The following is a 27613-nucleotide window of genomic DNA, read 5'->3' on the forward strand; positions in this document are numbered from 1 at the left end:
TTTCCTCCTCCTCCTCCTTCCCTCCTCCTTCCCTCTCCTTCCCTACTTCCCCCTTCTTCCCACCCTTCTCCCTCCCTTCTTCCTCTTCCCTATGCTCCCCCTGCCCCTCCCCCTCCTCCTGCCACCCCCCTCCTACTTCAGACTATGGGTGACTTCTTGCCTTGAGGACAAAGTCCTTTAACCTGTCATTGTCACACCCCACTTCCAAGCGCAGACCCTCCTTTGCTCTGCTCAGGCCTCTGCCCCTGGTTTCAGAGTCACCTTCTGTATTTTGGTTTCAACCTCCTCCTTCCTTCCAGATCCATTCCTTCTTCAGCCCTCCCTACCAACGCCACTAGCCTGAGGTCCCTCTCCTAGCTTTTGCAATTCAAGCATGCAGTGGGACCACACCCTCTGTATCCAACACTCCCTGTACACCGAGAGGTGGTTTTGGTGTGGAGGAGACGATGCAGACAGGGGCTTGCTGCACTAGCATGAGGACTAGAATCTGGACTCTCAGCACCGCATAAGCTGAGTGTGTTGATGTGTGCCCACACTTCCCATGCTGGGGTTGCGGAGACAGGGGGATCTCTGGGCCTCAGAAGCCAGCCAGCCTAACCAGATGTAAGCTCTAGGTTCTGAAAAAAACCTGTCTCAAAATAATGTAGAAGACTGGAGAGCTGGATCAGTGGTAACAGTGTGTTCTACCAGGCCTGAAGACTGGAGTTTAACTCCTGGAACCCACATGGTAGAAGGATAGAACCAATTACAAGTTGTCAACTACCAACCTTCTCATTTGTACACACTATGGTGAATGTGTGCTCACACACACATATATACATACATACATACACACATACACATACACACATAAAGTCACACATACAGACATACACACATATACACACATACATACATACACATATACTCAAATATACATATACACGCATACACACACATACATACATATACACATATACACACACATAAAGATATACAGACATACACACATACATAAGCATACACACACAGACACACACAGACACACACACACACACACACACACACACACACACACACAGTGGATTGTAAATCTGCTTTTCCTGCTGGCCACGTAGTTCTCAACAATAATGACTCTGGCACTACTTAGTTATTAATAAATGCCTTGGTTACAAGCTTTGGCCCTTCTCTGTCTAAATCATAACTTTAAAAAAATCTCATTTATTTTAATCTACATTCTGCCATGTGGCTGGTTACCTGCACTCAAGTACTATGTGTCTGGCTAGTCACATCTTCCCTGGACGAATCTACCGTGCCTGGCTCTTTCCCAGAATCCTTTCTGCCTCCCAGATGTCCCACCTCCTATTTCCTGTCTAAGCCATAGGCCATCAGATTTATTATTGACAGGGGCAACATCCATATTCTCTCTACTGCAGCTAAGCTTGTTTTTCATGGGCAGTGGGAGTACCTACCCTCTGGGTAAGTTTGAAGGAACCTCAACTCCAGCCTTGTCCTGGGATATGACTGTACCCACATGAACGTTCTTCCCCACCTCCTCACTGTAAAGCAAAGACAGTTATTTGGACTACCTTGGGAGCCTGGAACATGTCCCCTACAAAGGATTAATCTTAAAATTCCTGAAGATGATCCCCTCAGAACAACAGTTGGCTTTTTCCAGGTATGCACAGGCGGGCCATCATTACTGGGACCCCTGTCTGCTCAAGGCTGCTGCAAGTACAGGATGCTGCTAATCTCTGTGCTTTTATGATAATGCACTTTCTCAGGACAGCTAGATGTAAGACACCTCCCTCATAACCTATTCTGGGGCTTGTGCCAGCATGGAGGGATGGGAGAGCTCTTTCCTAGGTTGACACCCATCAACAAATGACTCTTCTCAAACATGAGAGTAGGTGGGGGCCACACAGTGGGCCACCCACATCAACAAAGCTCTTCAGAAGAGAGGGCATTGCTTGCCAGGAGAGCACACTGTATGGCACAGCTGATGGGGAAGCACAAGTGTTTTCTACAAGGTCTTGGCTCCTGCCCAGCACAAAGCCTTCCTTATCCTTTTCTCAGACTAGATGTCCCACGTCTGCGATGATGATCAGCCAGGAAGCCTTGAACTTACGACCGAAGAAAACTAGTCAATGGATAGCTGCCACATAAGCAGGAGACAGGTAGGTCCAGTTGGTAAGACTGTGGCCAGGGCCTACAACTTCCGTGACTTGGCCTGCATAAAGGTTTAGAGGGCATAGGCAAGGCTGAACTAACAGTGCAGTCTGGCTCTTCAGTGAACATGGGAAGGTCGGAGCAGAACAGAGGAGAGCAGAGAGGTTGCAGGAATGACTGAGCCTGCCCCTGACCAGCCCAGCGTGAAGACACCATGTAACATGCAAAGGAAACACGCTTACAATGTTGCATCTCTCTAGTCATCTTCAGCCAGCTCCAGCAGCAGGACTTTCTCCGCTCCTTCTTCTGCCTCCTTAAGCCTGTATTTAATCATAGACTAAAGGTGACTCCCTTGGGAGGTCAGTCATTATACTAACGATCCCACATGACGAGAACCCGAGCATGCGTGCAGTGAAATATATGAAAAAATAAATAAAAGGCATTAATATTTTATTAACAACCTTTAAGACCTACTAGAATAGAGTGTATTACTCCAGTAATAAAAGGGATCATAACATTACGGAAACAGCAGTAAAAACAATTGCCTTCATCCATTGCAGGAGTTCTCAGACTGGAGCCCCAGATGGCCACCTACTGTAGAGAATTTTGTTACTGCTGTCGATGGGCGCACCAGGGAGGCCTATGCCTGGGACAGCCCCCTGGCCCTGTCTGCTCAGGCTTCCTGATGCTTCCACTCTCTGGAACCTTCTGGCAGCCTGTTTTCTAGCCTGCCCTCCCTTGCCTCCCCACAACTCCCTAAATCTCAAATGTTCTCTTCCAACCTTCAGGGAAGCTGGGGTCCAGCTTTGCTGTAGTGTTGCCCAGGCCACTAGGGTCCGAAGAGGAAGTGGACCACATGCAGGTGCTTTCCTAGCAAGGCTACATACTGACTCCTTGATGTTCTCTGGGAACCCTGTTCCAAAAGAAAATGGGTCTTAGGTGCTGTCCCCTCCGATGGGACAGAGATGGTTATCTAGCTGCACCATGGCACCCACAGCAGAAACTGATGCCCAGCAGGCCAGTTCTAGAAAAAGGAACTGAACTTGGCTTTTCAGTCCACACCCATTTTGCAAGGTTTCTAGAAGCTTTTTGATTGGTCCACATCTTAAAAGGCTAGATACACAGCTCATAAGAGATAACCTCTTCACCATCTCAGGGGGTATAGATTCCCCAAACTCAGAATACATTCACTCAACTGTGGCCAGTATCTTGACCCCTTGATGCTCTCTTCCAAAATGACCCCACTCCAGATAAACAGTAATTGACCAGCTCTCCCCGCCCAGTGGGAGGGTAGACTCCATTCTCATTTCTGTCTCTCTGAATCTGACCACCCCAGGGAACCTCATGAAAGAGGAGTCATACAGTATTAATAGATGGCTCATTTCACCTGGCTGGTATAATATCCTAAGTGTCCCACCAGGCAATAGTATATTAAGGGATGCCCTCCTTTGTAGAGGCTGAATAGGAATCTCCTTTAAATGGTTGGTCAGGGTAGCTCAGGTGACTCCCAAAACAATATAGATTATCCATGCAGCCCCTTGGTTGCTTTCCAGGGGTTCAGAATAAAGCCCTATGACTGAAGACCCCAAATACTTAGGGTCAGGACTTGGAGGCTTGCTGTTGGTCTGACCTGAAAGCCTTTTCTTGAGGTCTGTCTTCCATGGTTCAAAAGAACAAAAACAAACCAAAACAAAACAACTATACAGGTTGCCAAGGGAGGAAAGCAATCAAATAGTCCTACCAAGGTACAATGATTATGAACTATAACAAGTAGCAACATATCAAACTATTCATAAAGGTTCAGAAAGTAGCATGACTTGCCGGGGATTACCAACAACTATCTAATTGGACTTGAGGCTCACTCAATGGGAAGGAAACCGTGCCTGGTGCTGGAAGATTTGCCAGCTTTTCAGAGCTAAAAAGGCCATAGACCTCAGAATATAATCTACTGTCCCGTCTTTGGTTCTTTCCTTCCTCCACCTGACCCTTATACCCACAGACACCTGTGTATACCATCCCTCAGCAAGTGAAAGATGTCACACACAAGCACAACTGGACATGATTCAGAGACCAAGGGACTGTAGGAAGCCCAGCCTTGGTGGATTCATCTACAGCACGGTTTCTCCATCTGTGGCTCGGGGGATATCAGAAGAAGAGGGAATGGAAAGACTGTAAAAGATAGAGTGCTAGGAAGTCTGCAGAGAAAAAGGCTTCCCTAGAAGTGGCTACATAAGCAAGAATAGAATAATGAAAAGCCATTAGGCATTTTAACACAGAAGGGGAAAATTTCAAGGGCTCTCCTTATATAAGGAACTCCAGACAATGACTACTAGAAGGAGAATTAGCCTTTTCCAAGGGTGAGCCCCATATCGCTTGTCCACTGCAGAGGAGTCAGCCAGCAGTGGAAACATACACACAAGCAGCAACACCAGACTCAGAAGGTTGTAATGTTACATTTATCATCACACATATATGCATATATGTGTTATTATGCATGTGTGTGAATGTGTGCATGTCTATGCTAGTATGTGTGTGTGTGTGTGTGTGTGTGTGTGTGTGTGTGTGTGTGTGTGTGTGTGTGAAACAGTTATAATCAAAGACAGTGAGGCTATCAATTTGAAAGTGGGTGGGGACAAGGGAGGGCTGCATGAAGAGGAGGGAGGGAAGAAGGATTGTAATTCTTTTCAACTAAAAACACCATAAAATAAAAAAGAAATAAATCAATGTGTTTGATCGAACTTGCACAAAGTAGGGGATGAGATACAAGCTTCATATCTTTAAGGAACATCCAGGCAAAAATGTTTCCTTTTAAAGACTTGATATCACTTCATTGTGTGTGGATCTTACATATATGTGTTGCATATATATTACATATATAACACATATATATATGATCTTACATACATACCTATCTATGAATACACACTCAGTTTGACTCTCTCTTGAGATGATCTGTTGCTTTCTCTCTCCTTCTCTGTCTGTCTGTCAGTCTGTGTCTCTGTCTCCGACTTTGTCTCAGAGGTCTTTCTTCTGTTGCATACTGGATTTTAACTGCTTTTATAGCATGCCCAACCATGTTAGGAAGGGTGCTCTGCTTTTCTTGGCTTAATGATTTTAATACCCAAAATCAAACTGAATGTCCACTAGTCCTGGCTGCAGAGGTGCTTGTCTCTAAAGAACAGTGAGGGGGACCCAGAGTCTGTCCACTCACTCTGAGAAATCAGGAAGCTTACACCCTTCCTTAATCATACAAAGCAACTCACTACAATAGAGCATTTTCTCTATGTCTTGTGTCTGACTTTGTCTCTCCATCTCTTTCTCCTTTCTCTCCCCTCCCCTCATCTTCCTTTCCTCTCTTTCTCATCTCTCTCTCTCTCTCTGCACACACAGACACATGTACTCCCCTACCCCCCAGAGGCATGCACACACCCCACTTAGTAGCTTCTTAATTTTACATCTCTGTGGAACCCGCTTAGAGCACTTCTACAGATCCCAGATGAAGAGAGCCTGTGAGGTGGCGTGTCAGGAACAAGCCCCCTGAAAGAAGAGTCTCTTGTAGGGTGGCATTTCCAAAGTTCTCATGGGTCTTTCCCCACGAAAACCTGGTGGATTCCTGTCCCTAGGGCGGCCACAGCAAAGTGACACAGATGAGAAATTTTAAATGGTGTATATTTCATGTCACAGTTCAAGAATCCAGGCATGAGCAGGTGTGGTCCTGAGATGCTAGGGACCCCCTGCTCCAGGCATGAGTAAGCCTGGTCCTGATGTGCAAAGTAGGAACTGCAGTATAAGATAGTGACTGTCCTTTGTTTCTGAGTGTGGGACACCTACAAAACCTAGGTGTGCATACTCGTTCACACTTGGGGAGTACTCTCAACAAGCCAGTCACAGACCACACACCTCTGAGAGGCTGGGAAAGAATTCAGCTTTCCCTCCCTGCTCTCTCTCCCAGTGTAGGGGCTAGTACAGTCCCACCATGAATTATTGATAGACCCCCAAGCTTGCCAAGCTGCCAGCCCTGTGCCTGTGCCTCTGTAGGTGTATGTGTCTGTGTGCAAGTGCCTGCATTCAGGTATGTGTGCAAGTGTGTGTGTGTGTATATGTGTATGTATATATATGTTTGCATGTGTGTATGTGTGTATATGTGTATGTGTGTATATGTTTGCATGTGTGTGTATATGTGTGTGCATGTCTGTGTGTGTATGTGTGTGTATATGTGTGTGTATGTGTGCCTGTGTGTGTAAGTGTCTGTGTGTGTGTATGTTTTGCTTCACAGAGGGAAAAGGGCAAAGACCTTTGTAATGATTGGGCCCCTGGTTGCTCAGATTCCAGAGTTCATTAGCACACACCCAGACTGTTTGCCAGGGCACAGTGCTGTGGAGACTGAGCAAAACAGGAGTAGCTTTTGAACCTCACAGAAGAGATATAAGATGAGAAAATGCCTTACACACAGCAATCTGCTTTCAGAGCTCCAACTTGGCTGTGTTCTTCACGCATGCCTACCTGACCCTACAAGACCAGAACACAGCTTTGTAGTCCCATGACTTCATACCCCTCCCTCGATGTCCCAGTCCCCTGTTTTCTGTCTTCCCACCCCACCAAAGCTCACAGGTCCTCCTCAAAGGCTCAAGCATTTACAGTTGTCAAACAATTAAATATTTATAGTCTGGGCATGGAGTGAGGTGTTGAATAATAAATGGGAAGGTTGGAGCAGCCTTCGGTAATTTCTATAGGTTTGTTCACCAATGGTCCAATGCAAAAACTAATTAATTAATTGAAAATCCTTAAATTAACATTTATTTCATTGACTTTGGAGGGAGGAGCTGCATCTGTGACAGCTGACAGGCCTTTGTCACCACTGGGTCATGAAGCTCTGTCCCTTCTGCTTTTTCTGCTTCCCTACACTGTCTAACCATGGGAACTCAGATACGCACAAGCCTTAGTGTAAGGTGGCCTCTTCCTTGATTGTTTCTGCAAACCCAAAAGGGAAATCCTTCTTTTTCTTTTTAACTCTAGTCCCTAGACCCAGAATGCAATGGGCCCCTGAATACGCAGGAACCCACGGACTCTAGCATCTCAGCTCCACCATGCCACCTGAAAGCTTTCTTATTTTCATAATGGAGGCTGCCTTGGAGTGCCTCAGCCGATTTCTCAAGGTGCACAGGAAGGACATGTTGGATCTTGGATTTGGACCCTACCTGTGGCCCTGACAGCACACCTCTCATTACACTCAAGAAGTAGCATTAAGGGGTAGGCAAGACAAGGAGACAGGCCCCAGAAGGCTTAACTTCCTGTGAAATTTGGATGAAGGAGGAGAGATTCTGTATGGGGAGTGGGGGCCACAGAGAGATTGCCTAGTCTCCAAAACACGTCGAAACCTGATGCCTAGTGTGATGTGATTTTGATAAGGGGTCTTTCGAAAGACATCAGGTGTCTCCTGAGAGCACCTTTATAATTAAGACTGCACGAACTTCCCTTCCCTTCAGTCACAGCCACAGGAGGTTGCAGTGAGAAGACCTGTCTGAGCAGGAACTGGGCCTCACCCTTTACCAGGTCTACTGGAATTTTAACCTTGGACTTTTCATCCTTTTAGAACTACTGGGCATGAGCCACCCAGAATGTGACAGTTTGTCCCAACTGCTCAAAGGGACCAAGTCAGGACAATCTTGAGAAGTTGGGTGCTATTACAACAAATGCCTTACATGGTGGATGTGGTTTCAGACCTAGATAATGATAGAGGTTGGACGAGCTTTTGAGCATGGTCCTGGAGAAAAAGTGACTGGCAATCGCATGCCATCTCTGAGAGCAGGGACCTCTGCTCATTGGTGTAGTCCATGGATCAAGATATCACTATGAAAAGTACTCGAAAGATGTGCATGAGAAGGGGACCTAATGGCCTCAGTGAGAAGGAGATGCTTAGTCTTGCTACAACTTGATGTTCTAGGGTGGGGTGGTACCCAAGGGGGGCCTCCCCTTTCTCTGAGGAGAAGAGCAGAGAGTAATAGGGGGAGGGATCTGTGGGGATAGGACTCGGAAGAGAGGGAGAAAGTGGGGCTGTGATGGGGAATAAAAGGCAGATTAATTAATTAAATAATTAATTAATATATGCTTAAATTAACATGTGCAAAAAAGCAGCCATTCATCAAGCAAGAACAGAATGTGCTCCCCAAATAACCCTCAAGGTACAATATTGGCACTCAAATTCTGGAGGTAACCAGCAGCTGTCTAATTGGAATGAAGGTCCATTCAAGAGGAAAATCATACTTTTTACTGGAAACCGGCTTACCTCCAGCGCTACTAGGTCTTGGATCTTAGAGGAGGATCCACTACAGTTACTTCATTAAATCAGCATGTCCTCCCCCACCCCCCCCAAATCCTAAGCACCTGGCTGTATACCCAGCAATACGCAGAGTCCTCACCCCTCCATGGAGAAACTTCTTCTTTGCAATAGAAAACCACAGCCATTCAAAATACTACCACGTAATCATGTGGTATTCAGCCCTGATGGATACATCTACAGTTCAACTCCTGTACCTATGGCCCAGGGAACAGAAAGATTCTAAGAGCCAAAGGAACAGGCTGTTTGCTGTGAAGTCACACCTCCTAAATATGCCTGAGATGCCCCACCATGTGATCTCACAGCATGGCTGCCTAAATAAATATCAACGTACAGCTAACATGGAAGGAGAAAATCTTGTGGGTCCTCAACCCTAGACAAAGAACCATAGCCAACTAAGGATTACTAAGAATGCACGGAAATAGCCATCCCCAATGGAAGAACCCCATCCCAGCTGGTTATTCAATGCAAGGTGCTCAGTCCTGAGATCACGTATATACAAGTAACAGTATGTGGACTAAGAAAATTATATTTATGTTTAGGTGTGTGTGTGTGTGTGTGTGTGTGTGTGTGTGTGTGTGCGCACGTGCGTGCAGCTGGGCCCACAACATACTGAGGACCTCTGGAGACAGAGAGGTTAAAGACCATGCCCAGAGAACCTTAAGTGGGGCCCCGTGCTTTAGGGGCCTTACTGTGATGTGTCATGCTGAGTGTTGGCAAATGCTGAGTAGCTGTGACACAGAGGAGTTAGAGCAGACAGAGACAGAGACTCACCTCTGGGGTGAAGGCATTAGAGCAGGTTGTTCCCGTTGCTTTAGCCTGCTCCCTTTTATCCCGGGCTCTGTGCGCCCGCGCTTGCTCTTTCCTGTTGGTTAAACTGTGGGAGATAATAAACCAAAGACATCCCACGTGAAAAATCAATACTCGGGTCAGAGCTCTCACTTGCCAGGGAAGATCTATTCTTTTCAAGCAGTTTGCTTGCAACAAAGTCGTGTCTCTAAAGCCCCGTTCTTGCCCTCAAAGTGCTCAAAAAAATAGCCCACTCGGCTCGCTCCCAGCGAGGCCAGGCACATGTCAGAGGGCCTCTGTGTTCTCAGTGTCTCTCTCTCATCCTTCTCCAAAGGGAGTAATTGCTAAGCCACCGAAAGCAACAGAGATTTATCACCAACTGCCAAAGCTTGCTGATCAGTTCAAGACCTCCAGCAACCAACAGCGGCTACCACAGCACCGGAAACAGGAAACAGGAAGGCGGGCTCAGTGCAGGGCAGGACTTGGCACCAGGTGAAGATGGAACAATGGCTGCCTGGAAGATTAATCCTTCCTTTAGTCCCCTGGTAAGGCAATAAAGAGTTTATGATTCATTTCTTCCTTGATAATGGAGGAGACAATTAGTAATGGCTGGATTGATGGTGTTTGTTGTGTTAACTCAACCAATAAAGTACCCAACCAAATGTGCTTTGGAGCAGCCTTGTAAGTAAGAGAACAGAGGCTTTAAAACAGAAATGAGCCTGCGGCACATCCCAGCCACAGACAGGGGCACAGATCTGATGAGGACCACTGCAGACCTAGAGATGGCAAGTGGAGTCACTCCCTTAATCTTCCCTGAATTAACTCAAAGGAGGGTCATCCAAGTTCCATGGTGAGCTCCAGGCTACCTGGGCTACGAAATAAAACCTTTCTCACAAAAACAAAACTGAACTAAGCTAGATTAATGGCAATGTTATAATTCATAGAGAAATATAGCCAAAGACTTGTCCTAAGAAAGAACCACTTTCTCCCAAATCTGTTTTTTAGGGACATGCTTGCCTCCTGCTATGTACCATGAGCTCTCGAGTTCTGGTGGAAGGTGGCTTTTTCCTATACTTATAGGCCTGATTTTAGAATCTCGTTTGTTCCCGTCATCCCTCCTGTCATCCATGTGTCTGACCTCTCCTTTGGGGATGCTAGTGGAATACTATGCATGTCATGCATGTCCTACAGAGGAACCATGACAAAGGCTCCTGATGTTTCTTTCAGAAATATTGCAGTCCAGTGATTACAGTATGGGTGTGCAATTCTGGGAAAACTCAACAACAGCCTATGCTGACCTTAGAAAGACTCCAATATGTATCACGTCATATTTAAAATGCAACGTGTGGACCTAGATGGATTGTAATTGTAATCCTAGCACCTGGGAGTCTGAAACAGGAGGATTTCGGTGAGTACTATAGCAACGTGAGTCCTATTACAGCCAGTCAGTTGGGCTCCTTGGTGAGCTCGCCACCTTGGCTGAATAGTGAAGCCTTCCTCAAAAAACTGAAACTAAACTAAGTTAGATAATAGCATCATTATAACATACAATGGCTGTAGAAATATAACCAAGTGCTTACAATAATATTAAGTGATTAAAGTATATAATAAAAACAGTTACATTCTGCAATCTATGCTAAGTTGACTTGAAAATGTTCAGGTTTACAATGATGTACTGGCAGCGCCATCGACCCCTTGTTTTTTTGCTTTCTATAAATTCAATACATATATGGGAGAAAAATAATAAAATACCCATCTGAAATGCCAAGCATTTAAGTACTTTATTTTTTAATGCACATACATTTGCTGCCACATAAATGTTCATTAAAAACGTTCAATGGATTACATGCGCTATTTCTTTAGTATGAAATAGCCTTTCTGTTATGTGATTTTACTCAATTGCAGGGTAATGTAAGCTTTCTGGGCATGTTTCAAGTATGGGATGCTAAGCTATGATGTTTGACACATTAGGTACATTAAACACAAATTTGACGTACAGTTTTGTTAATTTGTGATATTTCTGAGTTGTGGTGGGTGGCTTTCTTAAGTGGAATATGCATACTTGTAGATTAAAACCAATTGACTAGCATGGGTATTGACATGTTCTGCTCCTCTCATTCACTGTAACAGAAGGTCATCCATCTAATAGATAAGTCCTTGCTTCACGTTTTGGAGGCTGAAAGTCAAGGGCAAGGGGTCAGAACTAATTGTGACATTCTTATTCTGTGGCAATAATGCAGAAGAGGCACTGGACAAGAGAACAAAACTAAAATCAAATTCTCAAGCTCAAGGACCTTTATAAATTCAATTAATGTACTTCTGGACCAAGTGTTTCTATGTAGGCTCCATTTCCAACACTAGAGTTTTGAGGCACATTCTTGATGGGGACAGGTGCATTTCAACAATAGGGGTGATGAATGCATACTTGTGACACAAATATAAAAATGTACACAATTTGTAGTAAGATAGAAAGAATGTTTATATGAGTTTGTATTAATATTTGTATCATTTAAAAAGTGTGTATTAAAAATCAATTCTTACAGTAGTGCAATAAATAAAAAATAAAATGCTATAATAGGAATCCACGAGGAAAATTGGTCCCACAGTGGCATAGCAGTTATCTGGGTAACCAACCACTATCTGCTCAAATTTGATGACTGCCCTGCTGGGGGGAATTCGAGCCTGTTACTGTAAACATGGCCAGAAGCCCATGGTCAATGAAGTCATAGGTCCCGAGGGAGAAACCATTACCTTAGTTATGCTAAGTTGACATGATGTCTCAGTATCTTCTAAATAATTTTGTTTATAGACACAAATTAGTTCTGTTGTCAGTGTTGGGTAGAGAATCTTCTTTTTTGCAGTGGAATGATGGTTCACTGATCAAAGCACCAAGAATAAGTGACTGTTCAGTGCTCAGTCCGAAACCAGACATCTACATCACAGCCCTTTTATCCAAGGCTCAAGGGCCGTTGTGGGAGAGTGGGCAGTAAGAACATAAGAAATGGAAGTCTTGGAGGAGTGCTGTGAAACACTGCCTTCTAGATATGGCATGCCCATTGCACATACAAACCCACTTCAGTCAACCTTGCAGCTCGGATGCAAAGAAGTTCATAGGCTGCACTCCTAGCTGAGAAGCTATTGATAGCTGATGGCTACTGACAGAAGTTATTTTTCTTTGGGGGTGTGGCTACTGGTAGGTTGCTCATGAGCTGATGGATGGCTACTCAATCAAATACTTGTAGAAAGCAGTGATTACATTCAGAGCATTATAAAGTGCATGTGGTGCATGTGTGTGTGTGTAAGAGAGGGGGGGGAGAGGAGGAGGAGAAAGAGAGAAAGAATGAAAATTCAAATGACATGAAGAAAGAAGAGGAAATAATCAATAGTAAGGGATTCTAGGAGAATGGGAGGTGGTATTTTGGTTGGATATGATCAGGAAGGATATCTTATACACACACACACACACACACACACACACACACACACAAATATATATGTAAAAATTTTAAATATTCTAAAAACCAAATTTCTTACTGATTGGCATTTCAGTTGAGTATTTCACTATCTGTCCTCTTATTTTCATTAACTATTATGATTAAAATTTACTATTTATGTAAGCTGAGTCATCATTTTTAATAGAATATTTCTACTTCAAAGCTGGCACTTGGCTTAGTGGTTGTGTTTCCTTAGTGTGAGTGGCACCCTGATTTCAGTTTCTGTGAGTTGCATTTAGAAGAAAAGTTTGTCTTCACAAGCTCACAGCAAATTTCAGTAGTCGCTTAAGAATGTTTCTGGAACATTAGTATGCTGGCTTGTGTTTTGTCAATTTGACACATACTATATAGTCTGCTGTGTAGACAGAATTCAGTTGTGGAATTATACCCATCAGATTTGCCTGTGGGCAAGTTTGGGGGACATTTTCATGATTGATGATTAACATGGTGTTAGGCCTAGCTCACTGTGGCAGTGATACTCTTGATATAAGAAAGCAGGTTGAGAAAAACATGCAAACCAAATCAGTAAGCAGCACCTCTCCATGATTCCATGGTCTTTGCTTCTGTTCCTGCCCTGACTTTCTTCCACAGCTTCTCCTGATGATGGACTATACTCTATATGCAAAAAAGTCCTTCCAAGTTGGTTATAGTAAGTGTTTTATAACTGTAATCACAACAACAAAAATCAAACTAGGAAAACAGATAAAATTATTATCCTGAGTTTCTGTTCTAGTTCCACTTCTAGCAACGTAGAAGAGAAATGGTTTATTTTATCTTTTGTTTTCATATTAATTTTCACCATTTGGGAGAAAGATAGAGGTAGGAACTTGAATATCCACAGTCAAGAATAGAGAGAAATGAATGCACAAAGGCTCTTCACTCATTTACTTATACTCAGCTGGACTTGTCTTTTATATACTTCAGTGGGCCCTACCTAAGAAATAGTGCTGCCCACAGTGGGCTGTATCTTTCCTCCATCCATTAAGAATCAAGACAATACCCTGAAAATATGCCTACTAGCCAGAATTTTTGGGGTATGCGTTCTTTACATGTGTGAAAGTGCATTTCTGTCTTATTAACTTTCAATTGTTAATTCTGTACCAGCAGAAAGCTATGTGCTGTCAGAATTTTGGTATTGTTGTTTCTATGGCCCATCACTGGGTGGTTTTCTGTTTTGTAAATATTCATCCTACCTCACCTGCCTAACAGCAATACAGAAGTGTATCAGAGATTGTCTTGCTACTGATAGGATGTAATGAAGATCTGACAGCCAATAGATGGGACAGGGAGAAGGAGGGTGAGTCTTCCAGGCAGAGGAGTGATGCAGAAAGAAGAAAGCAGAAGGAAAAGTTGAAAGCAGACACAGTACGGGACAGACATGGACCGGAGTGAAGTAGAGAAAGGTATAGAGCTAGCCATGTAGCAGGATGTAGGTTAGATAGTCGGTTAAGTTAGATGAGCTGGCTGGGAGACTGCCCCAGGGAAAGACCTCAGCTTTAAACTTCATTAACACTCACAGTGTCATATTCATAACACTGGGAGGTCTGAGCTAAGTTCTGCTACATAACACAATCGAAGCAACTTCAAGCTCAGGCCTCTTGCCCAGTGATCCTGTCAAGTTTGTGGTTAAAAGTAACCATCTCAGTCTCCTAACTGAGAAGTTTTTAAGTGATTCCTTTGGCTGCGTGCACACTTTGGTTCTTCTAACTTTATAGCTCAGCTGTTGTTCTCTCCTTCTCTGGAAGTCATCCCAGCAGGACATCACACTTCCTTTTCCTCCCAGGATTATGGTGTAGCATAGAGAGTCTATTAAATTTTAGTGAGTGTAAACTCACATCCAAATTTCAGATTTCTTCAGGGGACTCCAGTGAGACACATAAACTTGGCATGGAGGAAAATAACATTCCGGAAAACCAGACACTTGTCATGATGTCATTTGGAATTGCACAGGTTTGCTGTCACGGTTCTAACTTTTTCTAAGTTGGACCCCAAACCCACATTGAGGTTTAGGAAACTGTCTGAAGGTAAACCTTCAGATATTTATTTTGTCTTTATCTGAAAGCAGGACAAAGGGAAACAAACAACAAACTTCAGCTGATTCGCTAAAACTTGTAGCCAGCCTGTAATGGTTGTGACACAGTCCCTGCCCTCGTTCCCATGGTTCAAACTGATCTTGAGCTATTTAAGCATTCAGCTTCCTCTGCCTTTGGCTGGGGTCCTCGGAGGCCCCTGACTTGGCTGTTAAAGTCATTATGCCCCAGCGTGACCTGAAGGCAGAGCTCTGTTCAATGATGATGCAGAAACACATTAGCATCCTGTCTGTCACAGAACTAGAGACTCTGCAGAAGCCACATGCTAATAAAACATTCAGCTCTCGGGAGCTTTTTGTGCAGATGTGTGTCTGAGAAAGTAGCCTTGGACTCGACAGAGTCCTAGGAACTCTGCACTTCATGGTCGTCATGTGGACCTGGTGCCCGCCACTCTGAAGCTTACAGTCTCAGACAGCTTGGTGCTTGGTGTTCAATTCGGATAATAAGCCCTACCTGTATCATAAATGGAAACTGAGGTTTTGGACTCTGTAAAAGTGCTTCCAGGTTTCAGTGTGGAATAGCAGGGCATAGAGACCTTTTTGAGCATCTCACTGTGTAGCTCTGACTGACCGAGAACTCATCATGTAAACCTTGATCTCACAGGGATCCTCCTGCTTCTGCCTCCTGAGGACCGAGACTAAAGGCCTGTGTATGTCACTACACTTAGCTAGAACTAAACTTTTAAACATAGTTTTTTAAAGAGTCAAAAATCACAGGCGTAAGAGCAGAGGACCAGCACCACCAATTAAAAATTGAAAACAGAAACAAATGTGCAAATTGAGAGATTATAACTAACAGGCGTAGCACAGCAAAAGAAATGATAAGATGGGGAACCAGTGGATTGGGAGAAAATATCTGTGACCCATGTAGAGGACAAAATGTTTGTGTGAAAAATGTGTAGGAACTCACACGCTAATATAACAAAAGAAAAAGTTCAGATATCCCAACTAAAAATGGGTATAGACTCATTAGAAAGATTTTGCGACAGAAAACTGAAAATGGCTGATGGGTAATAAATGCCAATATGACTCAATGCCATTAACCATGAGGAACATGAAATGACGTTTACAAAGAAATACCACCTCCCACCTCTTAGGAGAGCCTCAATCAAGAAGACAAGAAGCACAAGGGTTGGCAAGAGTGAGAAGGGAAGGGAACACCCATATCGTTCGCTGGATGAGAATGGAGACTGAGGAAAGGTCTGTGGGAAACAACTCAGATGTCTCTCAAGAAACAAAAAATAGGGGATCAGGGATGAGTGAGTGGATGAAGCATTTCCTGCCCAGGCTGATGGCTGAGCTCAGATCTCCAGGACCCATATGAAAGGCTAGCAGTAGCAAAAATGTCTGTCTGACTGTCTGTCTGTCTGTCTGTCTGTCTGTAGTTCCAACACCCCTTCCAGGAGGCAGGAGGCTGACACAAGAGGACAGCAGAATCTTTGTTCACACAGCAACAAGAGACCTTGTTTCTAAAAGGGTACAAGAAAAGAATCAACGCATGAGTGTCTTCTAACCTCCTTATGTGTGACATGTATACACACACACACACACACACACACACACACACACATACACACACACTTATACACCAACAAGGAAATAAACAAGAAAGAGCATAAAGAAATAAAGAATCAAGCCACTCCTGACCTAGTGACCTCTTTTCTGGATATGTTCTCACAGGAAGGCACTTCCTGCCCCCTGTTCCCTGCAGCATTTTTCAGGACATGCCTGCCAGCAATATGTCTACCTATGAACAAATGGATAAAAAGATTGCGGAGTGCACACTCAGTAGAATATTTTCCAACCTTGAAAAGACAAAGAGTTTGTTGTTTACAACACCATAGATGGACCTTGAGGGCAGCGCAGTAAGGAACAGATATGTTATGCTTTTACTTTATGTGACATCTAAAAAGACTAGATGTACAGAAAATGATTGGTACAGTGGTGGACACATCAGAAATGAGTCTGGAAAATGGGAAGCTTTAGGTCAAAAGCACAAACCTTCACCAGTATATAGATCTAGTGTAAAATTCGAGCACTGTAGATTAAGCTTAACTATAAACAGGATCTTGCAGTTAGGGAATGTGGGACAATTGGCAGTGAAGGATGCCCTGATTCTTGGTTAAGTTGAAGCCCGGGGACCCTACGGGATGATGGTAGGAGCTTCTTAGTCTCCCGGAAGATCAGGCTCCCCTCAGGCAGCTACAGCACACCACAGTCCCCATAGAGTGGTGTAGGTCACACCCCAAGTACCTCCTCCACAGGTAAGGATGTGAAGTAGGCTCAAGACAGAAACAGGACCACAACCCCAAATATGCAGATAAGGTATTCCCAAGCCCTCAGGCCAAGCCAATAGGAAGCACCTGTTATTAGACTCTGAACCATCTCAATATGAGGCCTGTCCGTATATAAATGTAATTAAAGGTGTGCAGAAATTATTCCATTGTCTGAGAGCTTCTGTCATAAGAGCTGTAACACCACTGCTTGGGAAGAGATCCACTCTCCAAAATTAGCTCTCCTGCGCTCCACGCCACCTCGGTCCTCTACTCGCTTGGCCCGGTGGGCATCTCACTGCATCAGTGGAAATGGAGACAGGGCAGCACCAGCATCGGAGGCAGTGGAACCAGTTCCCCCATAGGGTCCCTCTCCCCCTCACCCAGCAGCAGAGGCATTGGAAGTCATTTCCCACCCCTGACCAGAGATCTCTGTGTAGGGTCTCTGGTGCACATCCCACAAGGGAAGACTTGATTACTCTTGCCATGAACAGGAAAACCATAAGAAAAGAAGAGAGGTGATGGTTGTGTCAGCTCCTTATCTACTGAAGGCACTTAAATGCACACATTTATCCATACATACCATACACATGCACATGCATGCATATACACACGCACGTGCACACACATACACAAATAAGGACGAGAACAATTATATTATCCTCAGATAACCTCTGGTGATGTGTATGGCTGTGCTGGTCTGCATTGGCTTGGTACCACACCAACCCTTTGGTTACATGTCAGCTGCTGAAATGCTTTTGGACAAGGATGAGTGAGTCAGGACATCATCACTGACGGCCCTCCAGGATGAGTGGTCTCCTGAGTATATACGTCCTTACATTTGGTCCATGACACAGTGTTAGGAGGCAGATATGGCAAGACGAAGAAGTGGATGGGTGGGGTCAGACCTTCTCGTCACCCACCCACCCATCAGTGTCAGTGTAAATTATTTTGAAGTCTTTGTGATGCTGTGTCACTGGGGTCCTCACAATGCTGTGGGATTTGGTCTCTTTCCAGATGTAGGGAAGTGCAGAACTCAGCTGTCTATCACTGGGGAGATGTCCATGTGTTGAAACATTGCCACAGTGTAGAAGGTTGGGTTGTTATAAATTATGAAGGTCATTTTTTGATAGGAACAAAAATATGACTTAGTGTTTGGGGCATCTAAGTTCCGGACTGGATCCTCTGCTTTGCTCTTTGCATAATGTCTTCACCTAGACAAATTATTTAGGCTCTCAAAACTAACTTAGCACATTGATTACAAAGCATACTTGTGACTCTGACGGGAGCTCAAAACATAGGTCATACTGCTTTATAGAGGTCCCAAGGTTGATGATGGATGTTCCCAGTGGCAAGCTTACACTGTCTCCTCCCTCCAACCCAGTGTTTCCGGCTTCCTAGAAACCACATGCATACACCCACACATGCTTCCGTGGCTACGTGGCTACACAAGACGGTCAAGCATTCTCCAATGCTTTTAAAAATCTAACAGTCAACATTAGACTGTCAGTTCTTTGGTATGCTGAAGTTCCAGAGGCTGTGTTACAATACATGTTTTTAAAAGTTACAGAATGTCTGCGTGCATGTGTCTGTGCATGTCCTGGATGCTTAAAAGTATTATAAAATGTGTGTCTGTGTGCATATGTGCATGTCTGTCCCCTTTATATTACTCACCCAGAAAGTGACACAGCAGAGTATTTATCTGGCTTTGTCAATTGTCTTTTCCTTTAAACAGCCATTTGCTGGGTAGTGGGTCATCTATAATATGGTGTTCCACACAATCAGAGACTCTGGTCATTGCTTTCTCACTCTGGTAAGTGCACTTTGTGATGTTGGCTCTTATGTAACCATCTCTCTCAACAGAGTGCTTGTCAGAATATATACATCCCTGACACTGAGTGACCCACCCTGTGTTCTGAGTGGATTCACACAAAGATTTTTCATATTCAGAGGCCTCCAGCTGTGTGAGACAAAGAAGCTCTCAGAGCACAGAGGACCAGTCTAGGTCTAGCCAGACCATGTCTTCCCCTACATCACCATCCTTTGGTGGCATTGCTTTATGCTGGCACTGGGCTCATAAACAATCATCTTTGTTCTCCTGGATTAGGTGTAGTACTTAGCAAGTCACAGTTCAAGCCAGGAAAGAAGATGGAAAAATATTAAAAGCTACTTTTTTTCTCTTTTGAAAGCTTTATGTGTTTTAAGACTGGAAGTAACTCTCTGAAAAGCCTCCAGGGCCAGCTCAACCTACGAATAGCCCAGGTAACTGTCAACTCATGTCAGGAAGATACTGGCACCTATCAACAGAAATCAACCCATCTGTTCACTGGGTTCAACATTCCCACCCTGTGGGAAGTAGCCACGACACTGCTTTCAGGCATGGATGGCGGCCCACTCATGCCAAATGGTATGTGTGGGCGGAGAAATGGGGAATGGGGTCCAGGAAGCCTCCTGCTGCATTGACTCCTGTGATGTCATAACAATAATTCGCCCCTGGAATCTACTGGTGAGGAGGGTCATTTAAATGATGGATTTTCCTGGCATTTTAAACCCCAGATAAGGAAAACAGTCCCGGCAAAGACTTGTGTGTGTGCTGTGCATGCACATGGGAATGTGTACCTGAGCAATAAAGACAGGGGCAGGCATGTTGGGTGGGAATGCATGGGAAATGGACACTGGGGAAAATTCCCCAAAGCCAAGTACAAAGTGGAGATTGATGGGGTGGCATAGGCCACTCCAACATTGGACAGATAAAGGCAGGACGATAAGACATATTTACTGAGCCCGTGTCATCCCCTGCACATTACGATCTTTGCACAGTCACGGCCATCTGTGAACCAGGCTTCAGAGCATCCTTGCACATTGGAAACAAAGGAGGGTGGCACACTCCAGCCACAAAGCTGCTAACTGATAGTCAATAATAAACGTTAAATTATAATCTAGAGCTCAGTACTTCGGTCACCCCACACTCTGGGTTCTAATCTCTGTGCCTGTGATTTATGTTCTGAAGAAACAACCATAGAGAAGTAAGTGCTGTAAGAGTCACAGAGGCCACCATGTTACCTCTGTGGAAAGTTTCTCTCTACTGTTATACATGCAGTCTGTCCTGAGTTGCCAAGGATAGAGTCATCACCTGCATACAATCAAATAGTTGCCTATTAAGCCATTTCTCATGTTTCTCAGCCACAACCCATCTCCCAGTTTTATTTGTGTGTATAAATGATTTGATGTGTATGTGTGCACATGCATGTGTATGTGCATGTGTGTATGCATGTGAGTGAACATGTGTGTATGTGTATGCATGCATGTGTACACATATGTTCAGAGTGTCTATGCTTATTTACACTGTTTATTCAAAGCCATCCACCAGCCAGGCAAAGCCAACAACTCAATTTGGTCTTGACTGTGCCCTTGGGAGTGAAAAGAATGGCTTTTCAGCTTTATCAGGGGAAGAGAAGAAGCAAAGATGACTCTAATGGCATCCTTCTGATGCCTTGAGTTGTTCTAACCATCCTCCATCCCCACCTGGGCCTGGGTATGGATGTGACATTCCCATCCAGAGTGCTGTGTGGAAGTTGAGGGTAAGGTCAAGGATCGAAGGCTTCAGGGCTGTCCTGGAGAAAATTTACTTGTTCTTCCCTCACTAGCTCCTCTCTAAGACTGCTGGGTGAAACTGCTTTTAACATTGTAACCTGCAGATCTCTTGCCTCTCACCAGAGGTCATTTGGAAGAGGTTAGAGAGCTATGAGGTACTCTGAGGTTCCTACAGAGGATTCTGCTTGTGGTGAAGATATTGATGTCAGTTTTCCTTGGGAAACATTGATTCATCCAATTGGCTAAGAAGACTTATTTAAGCAGTAAGAGCATAGGATGCCCTGCTGAACACAAAGGAAGAGCTTCACTCTTGTTGAGGAGAAATAGGAGAAGAAAAATGTTTTCTTTGAGGATGGAAACACTCAAGAGCATCCTCCCAGTATCTGTAAATTATTTGTAAGTCTGTAAATGATGCCCTTTGAGAGAAGAATACCAAGTTTTCAGATTATGATGGACATTGGATCAATGGTGTTGTGTTGTGTTGTCCATTCCAATTTCTCTCAGCTAATCACTTTTCTGCTCTCTGTCCTCCAGGTCCACAGATCTTCTCCCTTTTTTTCTGGGATGTGAATGATCTTAAAATCGAATTCTTGCTATTAAGTTCAGGTACATGCACTAGCCAAAGCTGTTTTCTGAATACCAACTGCACAGTCTTTGGCCACACTGTCACCCTTGCCTATGGAATAATGATGCCCACAGTGGGCCATGTTTTCCTACAATGATTAAGTTAGAACAGCTATCTGCAGAAATGTGCACAGACAATCTCCCAAGACAATCCCTCCCTGAAGTTATCTTATCAGGTAATTCTGAGTTGTGCCAAGCTGACCATTCAAGCTAAGCAGCACATGAGTGGACCCATCATGATGTGAAAACGCAGTGAGCCAAGATTCAGTGAATATGAGGATCTACAGCACATCACAACTCTCACCACCTAAGGTCACAGCAGAGTGTTGATTGTTCTTTCACAACCATGTTGCCATGACATCAGCAGTCATTAGAGAACAATGATTTACATCTCCTCTCAGAGGAAAGTGTTGAACCTTATCTTGCAAGCCCCGCCCTCAAGTCATGCAATGCCTTCTGGGGAATGCTTATATCCTCCATACCACTATAAACTTGAAAACTTGTTAGATGAGGCCTGTCAAATCAGGGTTTATCTTAGCTGAATGAGTCAAATGATGGCAGAGAAAAATCTACCTTATGACATAATTTTAACTTATAAAAGAATGAAGAATTATGTCAGGTCACTTTTTGGACAAATACCATTGTAAAAAAAAAAAAAAAAATGTCTTGTCAAGAGTCATCTATTCATGCTAAAATCGATAGAAGGTTTCTGGGAAGGGTCCATTTAAAGTCTCTATGCTTGGTATCAGAAGACACTTGATTATTATGAAGCCGAGTTTATGATGGGAACACCAAGTGATAGTCACCAGGGAAGATTACTAACCATCAGATGTATCATCCAGGTATGGAGAAGGACACAAGTCACCTGTGATGTGGCTGCAGGACCTGGGTTTCATCATGAGGAAAATGGATTATCCCAGATGAAGGCTCTCTTTCTCAAACAGTTGGCTTTTCCTCTTTGGTAGTATCGAAGTCATGACCAAGGGGAAAGACTGAGGAGTGCTCCAGATTTCAAGAGACAGGAAAGTAGTCTCACTAGCTAAAGCAGCCATAATCTGGGGTCTAGTCCCATACCAGAGCAGAAAGGTGGGTGTCAGAGGTGAGGGATATCTGCAGACCTGTGCTGTTCAGTCTCTGAAGGTTAGTTTAGCTTTGTTCTGTGTTCTGTAAATGTGCCCACTTGGACAAGTTGAGGGGAAGGGATGTGATAAAATTTTAAAACTTCTTTCACTGCTCTTTTAATAATAATAATAAAAGTCTAAAACTGTAAAAGTAAAAAAATCAAACCTTTTTAATTAAATAGAAGGCAAACTGGCTTGGTACTCAATGCATAAAAAGATACTCAGGAAATAACATTTATTTATTATTACTTTTAACAGAGAGAATGGCTGTCTGGGGGTGTTCTCAGTACAACCCATTGTCCCTGATAAAGCCTGCCTTGTCCTCGGAAGGGCAGAGCGAGGGGGAGGCAGAGTTGTTTCTATGACTGTCTCCAACTTCAAGGTTGTTGAGTGACTCTGTGGACTAGACAAATGTGCTGGATTCTGGAAAGAATGGTTCCTATTCTTTCTCTCAGAAAAGAAAAAGTGCACAAAACCAAATTCAGAGAGCACAATAAGTCTTCAACAGCCTGTTGCTATCAGTCACGGCATTGTGAAGGCCGGGGTGTTCAGGGCCACAGCCTGAAAAGACAGTCAGCTTCCTCATTTCCTGGGCAATTCAATTGGAATCACATTGTTTCTGAGAAAAGAAAAGCCTGGGGTTGGGAAGGAAGAGTCCAGAGTGCACCTGCACAACCTTCTAGCTCAGAGGGGGACCGGTTCCAGTGTGGGGCATGTCCCCAAGCCAGTGACATAGGATCCAAAAGTAGTGCATGTGAATGTTGTACCTTTCCTCTCATTCCTCGGGGCACGAGATGACCCCTCCCTTTCTTAAAACATGAACTGAGATCTCACCCTGCCATCCTCACACTGAAAGTTGTGTTCCGCATCTGCACTAAAGAGGAGGAGGTGGGAGCTACTTTGGGTCCTGCTCATCCTCTGACTGGCTTCAAACCATCAGTAACATTCCTGGAGCTCTCCAAAAACATCCTAAAGGACTGTGTTTGGCTCCTGTTATTTTTAACCAGTCTCCCCTCACAGCTCTCCCTGCTTGAGCACCATGACCTGGGGATAAGGAGCTGCTTCCCATTGTAAGCACACATCTTAGAACCTGAGCACTTGTGACATTTCAGTTCAGAAACCTGCTTTCCAGGGAATCTCCTACAAAGCTCATTCAGGCTCTCGAAGGAACATAAATCACCCTGTGCTCTGTGCAACCTTCTTTCTGAGCTGCAGCAGCTGATCACCATCTGTATGGTCTTCATCCTAGACGTTAAGGTCCTTAAATGTGGGAACGGGACTCAGCCCCTCTCTGTGGTCCCCACATCAAGACCAGTTGACAATAGCATTTGACAGTCTGACACAGTGCAATTTAATGAACAGTGCTTTGTGACACACACACACACACACACACACACACGTAGTAAAAATTTATGTATTGATAAGTTTTAAGTTCATCCTTTTTCTATTTCTCAAATCATAAATCATCTAGTGATGAACTGTTTATAAAATTTTATGAAAATACAGCACATAATAAAGAAATGCTTATTAAAGAGGAATTATTTTACACTAAAATATATCATTTATTACCTCCCATAAACACACATCTGCTCAGATCTATTTTCTCACTCCTACCAAATGGATTGGCAGGCTGAATGGGCTGCAGTCTGGAGTTGGGAGGGACTTTCTTACATTCTAAGTAAGTTCACGTAGACAGATAAGGTTTGAGCTTAGAAAGAGCAAACCTCACCTAGTCAAAACTAAAAGAGCCGATGGAGTATAATGAATGGAGTTATCAGTCAATTAAAACACAAAGTCACAGGCAAGATTTCTGAATGTATCTAAATAGGTATTAAAATTTATCCTAAAAAGAGAGATTACATCATTTTAAATGACCTCCTACTTATTTAAATGGTATCTGCTTACAGCTCAAATCTACGGAGCATTATCCCACCTGTATCTAGATAGCCAGGAAGTCTTTCCTTCATTGCCCTGCTAACTATACTCCTCTCCATCACCTTCCTCTCCCACGATAACCCCTCACTTGGCCACTATTGTGTCTTTGATGGAGCCATGCAGTTGTGTGTCCGATGACTCCTTGCCTACTGTCTATGTGCTGTCCACACACACGGTCACTCTTTTGCTTACTTTCCCATTGTTGTGATAAAATACCCTGACAAAAACAACTTAGGGGAGAAAGGGTTCATTTTGATCTACATTTCTGGAGGGATAAAGTCCATCAAAACAGGAAACATTGCATCAGGCAAGGAAGGCACAACATTGGGAGCCAAAAGCTCTCTGGTCACATGGTTTCCGGGGATGAACAGAAAGTGGCACCAGCTATGAAATATCATTGACTCTGATGGCCTGTTTCTTCCAGCAAGGCTCTGCCTGCTAGGGGTCCGCCAACCTCCCCAAACCCTGCCATCACATTTGGGCCAAGTGTTCAAACAAGTGAGCCTATGGGGGACATTTCACAGGCAAACCAAGATCTCTTCCCTAGGTTGTCGATCACTCTGTGCAGAAAGGAGCCACCGGGCTGTGGTCTTCACTCTGACTTTGGAGCCAGTGCATGTTTTTTATAGTCAATTTGCTTGCTTTCTGGTCCTGCCTTCATATATCTATCCATCCATCCTCCAATAAGCTCAAGCAATGTATGTGATAAAGACCATTCGCAAGAAAGCGTACCATACAGTAAGGCTGCTATGAGAAGAATTTGACTGTTCTTGATGCTGACGTAGGAGAGGCCAAGGCATCAGGAGACTGGCTGTGAGAACGTGTTGCATTGCGTGTTTATCTTTGCCATGTAGAAGAGATGGGTTTGGAGACTTGGGAGATTGACTGCACTGAGAGCAGTTTGTACCTTACAAAGGTACCAAGTCCTGCTAGAAGCTAGAATGTTTTCTTGTAGCAAAACCATCCAACAAAAGCCTGCATGGAGGAGAAACATGATACTCAATCTCTTTTTAAGCGACCTATCAACTAGAGGCTCTTACTTGTTACTTGCTCAAAAAGCCCCTGAAATTTGTCTGCTGTACTGAAATCACTTCATGGTTAATTCTTGTCAACTTCTGATAGACTCTGAAGCTACTTGCCACAAACTAGGAGAAACTGAAACATTCCAGACAGCCAAAGCTGAGGGGAGAGATGTCCCAGAGTGGCCTTGTCATTAGCTCTTCCACAAGGTAGTGGGACAGTTTTTCCATACAAATCAAAGCACTACATTAGACTTGAAGGGAAGCTACATGGCTTGTTTGTTCAGAAGCCATGGCTGCCTGCCTCGACTGACCTAACATGTCACAGGCTAGCTTGTCCTCTGCCAGGAAGAGAGCACACAGCTGGCATTGTTTGATAACCGATCTAATAGGGAGTCAGACATCCCTCTGTTGCCCTGGGTTCATTATGCCCTATCACCTTAATAAATGCCCTAGTCCTCTGCTTATTCAGCCGTGGCCTGGTTCTCTGACTTGAATTGCTTGGGACAGCCGGGTCTCCTGTGAGTGACTTGTCGAGTTATATTATGGGACCTGACCTACTTTGTACAGGTCTCCGACTATGGTGAAAGCAACACAAAGCCCATGAATGTCCTTAGGATGTCTGGAAGGAGACAGCCTAGACTCAAAGAGGATCCACCATCTTAACCTCCACCCCTTCCCACTGGGTCTGAGCATCACTCAGATGCTGTGTCCTGAAAGAGTGGCCATCTGGCTGCCACCCACACATCCCTGATAACGATCCACATCCTGCTTTTCCCATTCACGCATTCAGCAAGTATTTATTGATCACTGATTCCGTGCCAAACTCTGCCTTAGGTGTTGGCGTAGAACAAGATCCAAGGCGGTGTTGTCCAAGCAGCTTGTAGGCAGTCACTCCCAAGGTTGCGAAATCACAAATGCTAGACATGCTCTTAAGGGATGGTGTGAGTGGAATCTGAAGTCAGTGGAGCAGTGTGGGCTGAGGGACCTGAGGCAAGAGGATGCACTGTGTACTAGGAGATGTCCAAATGCTCAGCGCAGAAGGATGAGTTAAGTTAAGGTGATGGGTGGATGAGGCTTGCAGCAGGAAAGATGCAAGTGGAAATTCAGATGCATGAGGGGACTTGAGGAATCTCAGGCCAGCATGCCTGACTGAACAGACAGAAACGGAGAGCTGTTACCTGGGTCCTGTAGGGTCCTTCTGGATTTGTGGGTCACACTGATGGCTCTGGTCTTCACTCAGAAAAAAAAAAAGACAATTCCTCTAAAAATATTGTTTGCGTGTGTGTGTATGTGCACATGTGTATATGGACACATTTGTGAGTATGTGTGTGAGCATGTATGTGTGTGCATGTGTGTGTGTGCATGTGTGTGTATCTTCTAGTATGTTTGTGTGTGTGTGTGTGTATGTGTGTGTGTGAGAGAGAGAGAAAGAGAGAGAGAGAGAGTATCTAAGAGTGTGTATGTGAATGTGTGTATTCACACACATAGTATGCACATGGAGGTCAGAGTCCTCACCTTCCCCCTCCCCCTTGCTTAAGAAAGGTTCTCTTTTCCTCCCTAGTGTTGGGTACCGAACTGGCCTGAGAGTTTCCAAGGATCCTTCTGTGTCTCCCACCCATCTTGCCAAAGCAATACTGAAATTTTGGGTATATACTACTGTACTCAGCTTTGCCTGGGCTCTGAGACCCCAAACTGAGGAGCTAAGTCTTGTGCATCAAGTGTCTTACGAATGGAACCATCTCCCCAGCCCCCTCACAAAGGTTTCAAGTGGGTTACCGAAGGGTAAGAGTGGCATTTGATGAGTGTGTTGGCCAACCAAAGAAACATAAGCCCCATCAGCTCTTATTAATCGGGATGTGCAACGCTGGGTCTTCCTGAAGCTGCATGGTGTACTCCACAGTATGTGTGTCCAGTGTGAGCTCCTGACTACTGCTCTGGAGACTGGAAAAGCAAGTAATCCATCAGCCTGCCCTCAGGGACCTTAGAGGTCTCAGTGGGCAGTGACAGGGCTAGATCTCCCAAACAGAGAGCTTCTTTGGCTGGCTCAGTGTTTTGGAAAAACAAGACAATGGCTGGTTTCCATTAGCAGGGCGTGTGCTGTCTAGAGGCTCCCAGGCCCCACCAATCTTTCCTGTCACACTTGATTGATGACAGTTGAAAATCATTGTGCTGGTCCAGAAGTAGCCT

Source organism: Micromys minutus (genome assembly GCF_963924665.1).
Source record: "Micromys minutus genome assembly, chromosome: 1".
In the NCBI taxonomy this organism is placed as follows: domain Eukaryota; kingdom Metazoa; phylum Chordata; class Mammalia; order Rodentia; family Muridae; genus Micromys; species Micromys minutus.